General features: G+C 36.2%; 1 long non-coding RNA gene across 1 annotated transcript in view; it reads left to right on the forward strand.

The window, feature by feature from the left end:
• Positions 1-4,268, forward strand: part of LOC308690251 — a 5,830-nt gene extending 1,562 nt beyond the window's left edge. Inside the window, exons 2-3 of the long non-coding RNA XR_014030134.1 lie at positions 1,852-1,968; positions 2,427-4,268. This is a non-coding gene — a long non-coding RNA (uncharacterized lncRNA). The remainder of the gene's footprint in view (positions 1-1,851; positions 1,969-2,426) is intronic.
• The last annotated feature ends 5,204 nt before the right edge of the window (positions 4,269-9,472 follow it).

Below are 9,472 nucleotides of genomic sequence, written 5' to 3' on the forward strand. Positions count from 1 at the left end.
AAATCTGTGGTTTATTTATAAAGATAGCGCCTTTTTAAAAATGTTATCTGACGGTTTCGGAGTTGTGAGATCCAGCGATCCCCGCGGGCGCTCAGCGCTCATGTACCCCGCCGAGAACAGCCTTGCCTCGGCTATAGTGCCTGTCGTACACCGCTTCTGAGTTCTGACGTTAGTCGCTGTCAGTCTAGTGAGAATAATTCGTCTTGTGTTTATCTAAAGGGCGATCTTTGGTTTCATTAATCTATAATTTGTTCCTTGGCAGATTGTTTTGGCTGAGGGCAAAGTGAAGTTTCATAACTTAATATATTTAGGCTATTATAACAGTGTAGCCTGCTGTATGTTTGACTGGATCGTTTACTTTATTTCTTGATTTGTATAGCTTCTTATACCTTTTAAAAACTGAAATTTAACAAAAAGAGACAGGGTTGCGTCATTTTTTATTGTATATAGCCTATGTAATAATATTTTAAAATGTATAAATTTACATTATTTATTATTGTTATTATAATAATATACCACTTACAATTATCAATCTATTATAGTTATGCTGTCAAATTATTTTACTATTCATAGTAACTATTTAACCTATTATTTTTATTGTCTATATTCTGTAATTGATATTTCATATTCTACTGCTATTATTAAAGTATACATAAACTATATGCTATTATCAATATATTATTATTATTATTATTATTATTATATTAGTACTTATGATATTATATAATTATACTTTTCATTACTATTTTATTTACTGTATACTGTTTGTTTATTTTATTGACTAAACTATTTACTATTAGCCTACCTCTCACTTTATCTTATATTTACTATTTGCATTGCACTGTAGTTGTACCATATCATATTACCATAAAGGATCCATCAGTTATCTTTGTTATTGCTAAAATCGGGTCAATGACAGAATATGCTTTTCCCACAATAAGAAAACTTTATTTAATTTAATGTGAAAATTAAATTATATCTCAGTATGGGGGTGTTCACAATTCTTATCCAAGAATGAAAAGCTAAATACATGACAAGCCAGAGCTTTGGCCATTCCTTATTAAAAAAAAATAATAATATATAAGTCTAACTATCGAGAGTTTAACTAACTACAGATGGAACTTTTTTTGTACACCACATACAAACCACTGAAATCGGTTGATAAATGTAATTTTTTTTGGTTTTTATACAGAAAAACCGCAGCTCAGCAGTTTACTTGCATTTGATTACAGCGCAGTCTTGCCCTCCACAAAATGGCGGACGCGTTGACGTATCGCAGCAACGTTCCAAAGCGGCCAATAGGGCGTCTATGTATATTATGTCTATGCACTGAACTGATTAATTCGGTTCGGGAGAAGCGATAAAACCCGCCCACACTGACAATTGATTGGTTGATTTACCGAAACAGGCCAATCAGATGCTCTCTATCTTACGTGCGCACACACGCACACACGCAAGGTCTCTCGCTCCCTCTCACTCTCTGCTGTGCACGCGCGCTCTGGCTCGCTCGCTCTAGATTCCGGGAGATTTTAACTCATTTGCGGGTATCAGGGAGCCGCTATCAATATGCGGGAGACTCCCGGAACTTCCGGGAGACTTGGGATGTCTGCTTTAAACACTTCTTGAACAGATTGCGTAAACAAAATAGCTATTACAACCCACCCAGCAGGGGTCACTAGTTTTTCATTTTTATGAAGTGCTTCCACAAAAAGCAGTATGAATGCAGTATAGGCCACCTACTATAAATGTAATATTATTTAATATTTAATAGTTTTACTGTGAAACAATGTATTTCTATGTCTTTTTTACGAAATGTTACATGCAAGATGGCTTTTGTGTATTTTGTTACAGGCAAGCATCAGCTGAAAAGAAAAGGGCATCAGCGAAAGACAGGCTGACAAAGCATAGGGAAAAAATATGCAGCAATCCAGTGTTACTTGAGGAGTACAGAAGAAAGGAGAGAGAGAGGTCAGGGGACAGGGTGAAAATAGAGAAAACATATAACTTGGATTCATTGTTTTGACCAACACTTGCACTCACTCCCACACAGACACACGAACATGCACAGAAACAAAAGTACACACACCGACATGCATGTGCGTACGTACACACATACATACACACACACACATACATACACACACACATACATACACACACACATACACACTAATGCTGACATGCAAATGTGAAGGCTGACATAATTGTACAGTATACACTATATTGGACATACACACACTCTCTTTCACACACAGACATGCATGCCTATGTGTGTGCACATGCTTACACTCACACACGCGCACACACACACACACCTACCTACCATTCTTAATGAACAATTGTGTGCAATTTTGATCATAGTCCAAAGTTTGTATTTATGTCAGTGCTTACTGCATTTCACCCTTCATTCATTTTTCTTTTTCCAGGTATCGGAAACGAAAGGGAAAATGGTAAAATTAAGACTACTCAGGATCTCACAAGTAGACAGCATGAGAGAAAAAAAGGCATGGTACTGTGATGATTATGATAAATGAGAAAACGATGCATTTGCATTTTCATTACCGCAACATGTATCTTTTTCACAAATTAAGTAATAATTAGATAATCATATTTTGTTTTAAAATGTATATACATATTATACAACACTACTTATTTAAGGTCTGCTACATAACAAATGTGTATGTTATCTTTTAGTAAAACAATTAAATAAAAGAAATTGTAAATCATCATGTAAGTTTCGGTAATGAGAGAAAATAAGGAAATGACAAAAAATATGAAAAAGTAATCTCTCTAGTTTTACATAGCTTTGAGCATGAGTAATAAGAGTCTACTTTAACATTAGCAAAAAAATACACATTTTTAATCATATATTTAATGTAATGTCATGTTGCGGTAATGATAATTTTTTATGGACTTCATCTAAAAAATGTAAATATTTATATAGGAAATATTTTTTAAAATCCTCTAAAAATAATGGTTATAGTAAGTTCAGACCTTAATCTTATATGTGCAAAAAGAAAATTGGCTTTAAGGATAATTTAAAAATTCTGCTGCTGGATACCTTCTAAATCTGGATTTCTTGAGAATCACCCTTGCAAAGGTCTTCTCTCCGCCATCTGAGGTTAAGAACTTTATTGATTCACAAAGCAAGGACACAGAAGCTTACTCCTGAGTCCTGAATGATGAATGATAATTGATATACTATTCTCTTATGGCCTTCATATAAAAATCACATGTGAGTTAAGAGTAGACTTTAATTTTCTTCTTTTATTTCATCAACCAAAGGCAATAAGAAATAACATCACTCAATGTTGCTATCACAATTTACCGCTGTTGTGTTGACTGTTCCTCTAGTCTAGTTTGTAATACAGCCTAATACTTGAATTTAAGTTTGTTAATTGTCTGCAATTCAATAAGTATAATGATAATATGACCGAAATTAACTTTTATTTTATTCATTTATTTTTGGAGGGGGAGTGTTGACACGCCATATAGGTGAAGATATAGCTCGTCACTGCTACAACTTTAGTAGCAAAGGGTTTTAATAAGGCTATCTAATTTGCCTCTTCTTCTTCTTCTTCTTTCTTTCTTTGAAGTAAATTTTTTGCTCGGGTGACTTTTGTTTTTTATTCTTCACACAGCAAGATGTACCTTTCACATCATGTAATAGGACAACATTATGTTAATGGAGACCTAGGCCCTGTCCCAAATGGCACACTTCTTATTATTCTTAGTCTTGTGGACTTACAATGGCTGCCGCGTACGCATGTCCGTTAAGTCCGTGAGACCGGTCAGGTGTCCCATTTGTCATTTTAAGCCTCAGAAGGGTGCTCGGGAGACTTCAGCAGACTTCTTCCCGACAGTCAAAACGGCATTACGTCACGAAAGTGCGGACTCGTAGGAAGACCACGAGTGCTTAGGGTGCCATTTGAGACAGGGCCCTAGACAGTTACTTTAAAGCTCATGTCGAATGGCTAGTACTTTAAATTGTGTATCATGTAATGTTAGGGGTTTAAATAATCCAGTTAAAAGAAAGACGGTGCTTTCATATTTGAAAAGGGTTAACACTGATATTGCTTTTATTCAGGAGACTCATCTTACAGATCAGGAGCATAGAAAACTTAAGAGAGAATGTTGGCCAGGTCTGTTACTCATCATTCTCATCTAGTGGTAGAAATGAGAGCTGTTTTAACAGAGTTAGAAAAAGAAATAAGATCACTGGAATTAGAACATTCATTGACTAATAATAAAGAATGTTTGACACAACTTACTCAAAAACGGGTATTATATAATGACATGTGCACCCAGAAGGTTGAGTCTATTATGGCAAAAACAAAATATCATTACTACGAATTTGGAGATAAGACTAGCAGTTTATTGTCATGGCAAATTAAAAAAGAAGAATCAGATCGATATATTCACATGATACAATCAAATGACGGAAGAAATATAAAAGACCCTAAAGAAATGAATACTTTATTCAAGGACTTTTATGAAACTTTATGCAAAACTGATCACGGTCGGGAATATGTTGATGCTTAAATCTTTTTTAAACAAAATACAGTTACTTAAGATTGATGATGAAGATAATAAACTATTGAATTCAGACATAACTGAGAATGAGGTACTTAAAGCCATGAATGCTTTGGAAAATAACAAGGCCCCTGTACCAGACGGCTTCCCGATTGAGTATTTTAAGTCGTTTTCAAATATATTATGTTTATATATAATATATATAATATAATATATTATTATATATATATGATTAAAGAATCACTTGAGAGAGGCTCACTTTCACTCTCCCTGGAATTGGAAACAATAACACTACCTCCTAAACCAGGGAAAGATAGGCAAAAATATCGGTCTTATACCTGGGACACACCAAACCGACGTCGGGGGAAAAGCTGCACTTAAACACACCGAGAGAACTACAGCCGACTGTCAGCTAGAATGTGCGTTCTGCACCTGCCTGCGTGTAAGTGAGACAACTGTCTATTTCTGCAGATATATTCATCTATATTCATCATTCAAAAAGGGAAACGTCCTGGTTGCGTATGCAACCCAGGGAACGGAGGACAAATGCTGCGTTCCAGTCCACAATTGTCATGCCCTTCACTAGCTAACTTCCCTCCGTCTAGCTCACTCGGATGTACGTCATTGCTTACGTTGCACGAGTGCCTACTGGTGGAAACTGCAATGGGCTCAACTGGAACGTCCTAAGCCCTTGATCACTTGGAATCAGCTGTGGAGTTGATTTATGTATTTATTTATTTTTCCCTTTAAGAATTTGTTTAATGCAGCTTCCAACTGTTTATAGGTGTGTTTGGGTTGTTTTAAATAAAAAAAATATAGAATGAATATATCATAGAGTTGTTTGTTGTGGTGGTGATTAGATGAGATCTGTGGGGACGTCACAATCGTACTGCATTGTGGGACATATAGGCGCCTGAAGTGTACATATGAAGTAGACTCGCTCCCTCGGTCAAAAATCGAGGGAACGAGGGTCTGTCCATATAAACTTCCCTCGTCCACTTCACGAAGTGGAACGCACTTCAAAATAGCGGCAGGGATTCCCCCAAGGGGAAGTGCTTAGGGAAGTTCGCAAGTGCGTGTCTAAAAGTGGACTGGAACGCAACAATAGTCGACATCGACTGCGCTGCGGGGCGGAGCGTGTAATGTTGAATTGGCTTGATTAAATAGTAGTACGAAGAAGACAGGCTCCCTAAGCGTGATCCCCATTCAGTCGACTTCGACTACGCTGCAGATACACACACCATTAACAAAGCAGTGTGTGCGTACCTTTTTAAATATCAATCCTTTTAAACACTTTCTTTATTCCACTCCGCTCATGTTAATATTTAAATATTTGCCAAGGAACACTCAGGTAAGATGACGTAACGTTAGAACAGCCTTCTATTTGTACCGTTTTGACTTCTTTGCTTGCTGTTTTGCTATTATTCTCATGCAGTGACTTGTTCACTAAGCTGAACATACAATTAGAGTTCTCTCTCTCACCGATGGCCCGAAAAAAACAGACGAGGACCAATTTCAGCCAACGGTGCGGAACACACTGAGAAAACTTAGTCGGCCGACCTTCGGCTTGATGTATCCAGGGCCTTAGGCAGTAAAGTTTTGACCAAATTGTTTGCCCTAAGACTAGAAACTGTTATAACAAAAATAATACATCCAGATCAGACAAGATTCTTTAAGAATAGACAAGGCTCCGATAATATTAGAAGGCTGTCTAGTAGTAATGTTTAGCCCGCCTTTCTTGTGGTGCTTTAAGTTTAAGAAGTTGATATTGTAGCAATACAAATAATTGAAATTGTTCAAAAGTAGAAATTATCAATGTTCATTCTGTCTATGGATGCCGAAAAGGCTTTTGACAGAATTGACAGTGATATATCTGGCTATAAATTTAATTATGACAAGAGTGAAGCATTTCCTATTAATGTACCAGATGAATTAAAATATATAGTTACACCACTAACACTGCACTAATGGGTTTAAACATTTAAGTATTCAGATTGATTTAACACATGAAGATATGTTAAAAAAAATTACTAAACATTACATACTTCTGGATAGAGTAAAAGATGATATGCTAAAATGGAAAGAATTATCATTAATTGACAGAGTCAGTGTTATAAAAAGGATAATTTTACCTAAATATATACATTTCAGTGTCTCCCCTTGAACATCCCTAAGTCTTATTTTAAGGAACTAAAAGTGCTTTCTGTGGAAACCTAGAGTAAAACTTCTTAAACTTCAAGCACCATATAAGAAAGGCGGGCTAAACCTTCCCAATTTTAGACATTACTACTTATTTGCAAATTCAGCCTGTATATGGATCTGGTTGCATCCTAATAAGGTTGATACTAGCTGGACAGTGATAGAACAGTGTGAGATGAGTTCCATCCTACTAAAGGTAATTCCTTTTTGGGGGTCAAAAAGATGTTTGTCTACATTCACTAAAAATCCATTAATACTTCATTTTCTGCATGGATGGAATCGCATAATCTATGCAGCCCTAGTACTATTCCGCTTAAGTATTTAGGCTACCCCTTTGTGAAAACCCTATTATACTTCTTGTTATTGCTGATGGCAAAAGCATGGGCGAGTAAAGGTATAAAGACACTGGACAACTTGTATCCCAAGGACTCTTTAATGAGCTTTGAATTGCTATTCCAGTAATATAAAATCCCAAAACATAATTTCTTCAAATATTTGCAAGTCAGACATTGGGTCAAAAAGATCACCCCCCAGACATTCCCTAAAATTCCAACACGGTCGGCATTTGAAAATGTTATGTTTAACAAGATTGTGTCCTCCCTAAAAGGTATTGCTTCTGTAGGATACAGCACATTAACAAATTATTTTCAGCCATTTGACAACGTAATCTTGAAGCAGAGGTGGGAAGGAGATCTTGACTGTACATATGATCTGTGAAGTGTTATGGAAAGAATGCAGACTATTTTAATATCTACCAAACATAGACAAATCCAATTTAATATTCTGCATCGAACATATTATACTCCTCAGAAACTTCACGTTAAATACTGACATATCTGCAAAATGGCAAAGTTGTAAAACGTCTGAAGGCTTTGGAATTGTCCTGTTTTGAATGACTTTTGGGTATATATAATTGATATATCTTCAGGTTTAGGTATCCCAATTAGTAATGATCCTAGAATTTGGATATTAGGGGATACTGATTTATTAGATTCCTCTCATCATAAAAAGTATTTCACACTGTTGGCAGGACCTGGGTGGAAAAAATATCTACTGTACTGCCCTCCACAGTCACAGTGTAGAAGTTTTTTTTTTTTTTTACAGTTTTTTTGTGTATCAGTGCAATGCCAGGCACAAAAAGTTACATTTTGACCGTGCTCTCTACAGATGATTGTAACAACATTGGCTATCGAATCATTCGTCGTTGGTTTGAATTAACAAATTCAAATACTCTGTGTTGCTAAAAACATTTCTTCCTGAATACAAAAGCTGGTGCACTTTGAACTCGTGAGTGCAAATCAGGCTTTGGCTCCAGCTAGTCGGCCAATTGACTTTTACGACACTAATTTCACCTCAGAGACATTCCGAACCCCCCTTTCCCCTCTCTGGACCACAGAGAGATAACGAAACTTGAAACTTTCTACACACACACAAACACACACAAACATCCCTTTGTGTTTAAATTAGGATAGAATATACTTTAATTTATGTACAATTACATTAGGCATGTGTGATTTAGTTTGGCTTTATAATAGAGGTGTGGTTTTGAAATGTATTCTTTAATCAATAGTGTTTTAGTTAGAGAATGTTCAACAATATTCTCTGGCAATTGCCTTCCCCCCACTTTGCTGTTTTATTGCCTAAAGGAATGTCCAGCAACAAAGATTTTAGGAGTGGAGCAGTGTTAATCTTTAACCCTACTTAAATCCTACATTTTCTATATGTATAACCATTGAAGAAATATGTAAACCTGAATGTAATTTCTCTTTTCCACGATTGTTCTTCTCTGTGATGGGTTGTTGTATTCTTGTAAACCTTAAAGGAATAATGTTTCAGATGTGCACCGTTGCAATCATAGATATGCCATGTGGATCTTTTTAAAAAGTCTAATTTTCATTCCCACTTGTAAATGCACATCACATTTTAGGTTAGTCTTATTCCCAGTTTGTTAATCGAACTTTTAATACTTATCTTACAGAGTAAGAAGGTACTTCTAGGCCGTAGCTTTTAAACATACCAAATTTGGTCTTGAATTAAACCTCCATATACCCGTAGGAAAGATATGGATACCAAATTATGATAAAATGCATTTTACTGCAGTTATAATTGTTTAACGTAGAAATGGCATGATCCTAAGACTGCCATAAAACATGCAAATCAAACTCATAGTGAGACAAAGAACTTTTCTCCCGCCTGGAATTTCGCATTCCAATTGGCTCAAGCCCCAGGGAGGAGTGAAATTCCTGTGCCCTAGAAAAGCGGTTACACTCCGCGTTCTGCTGAGTTGAGTCCGGTATTTTCTTTCGTCTTGTTTGTTCCTGCTTGTTCGAACCCTCCTCATCAGGGAGACCATCAATGGCTCCCGTTTAGGGGGCTTTATATTTTATTTTATTTAAGTCTTTTAGTTTTGTTTCGTCTTCGAACTTGTTGTGGAAATAATTCTATTCGAAAAGTGAGGAGGAAGGAGACAAATACAAAAACCTTTGAAAGGTCAAAGTATCAAGATCTTTTATTTCTTGCAAGAAATTGGCAGTTCACATACAGAGAATGTCTGTCATGAGAAGAGCAAAGCTACTTCCAGTTGGCATCATTATATACCCTTAACACATCCTGGGTCCGTTGCATCCAGTCTTGTTTACCTTAAAAGGAAACATCTTGGTTCAAGACCCCCCCTGTCTCACATAAATTTATCTAGACAGCACAATACCTACGTCTGCAAAAGTTCCTGTTTTTAAGCTAC

Source organism: Scardinius erythrophthalmus (assembly GCF_964197995.2).
Source record: "Scardinius erythrophthalmus genome assembly, chromosome: 5".
NCBI classification, from domain to species: domain Eukaryota; kingdom Metazoa; phylum Chordata; class Actinopteri; order Cypriniformes; family Leuciscidae; genus Scardinius; species Scardinius erythrophthalmus.